Genomic DNA, 577 nt, shown 5'->3' on the forward strand with positions numbered 1-577 from the left:
GTGGCATCGTGTGGGGCCAGAGAAGGGACTGTGGTGGCCGTGGGCACCCTCAGCATCCCCATCCTGTCCTGGATTTGGCCAGTGCTTCCATAGGAAAGCACTGGGCCTATCCTGCATGGCATCTGCCACCGGGATGGGGACAAAGTGGTCACAAAGAGCTCAAATTTCCTCCTGCCCTGTCCCCAAAAGGGCTGTGGGAGAGGGATGTGGCCGTGAACCTCACACACCATCCCTTCCTTGGGGAGGTGGAACGGGCAGAGGGAGGCCCAGTTGCCTGTACCCTGCCTTGTGGTGGGGTGGGAGGGCAGGGCTGAGGGCACAGGGTCCCGTGGGGAGCACTGGTGAGTGCCCACACTCTCCAGCTGTGTGCACAGCTGGCCTTGAGGTGTCGCCAGGCCAGGGCAGGGCACAGCCCCAGGAGGACGGGGGCCTGAAACAGTTACTGGAGCGCGGCGCAGGGCTCGCTGTGCTGGAACTAACAGGGCCTGGCAGGGATTTAGTGATATAACCAGGGAGGCACCAATCCCCTCCACCCTCCCCAGACGGTTAAAAATAAACGCGTGACTGTCCCACGTTC

The sequence above is a fragment of the Corvus brachyrhynchos genome, unplaced genomic scaffold, assembly GCF_000691975.1.
Source record: "Corvus brachyrhynchos isolate BGI_N302 unplaced genomic scaffold, ASM69197v1 scaffold72, whole genome shotgun sequence".
NCBI lineage: Eukaryota > Metazoa > Chordata > Aves > Passeriformes > Corvidae > Corvus > Corvus brachyrhynchos.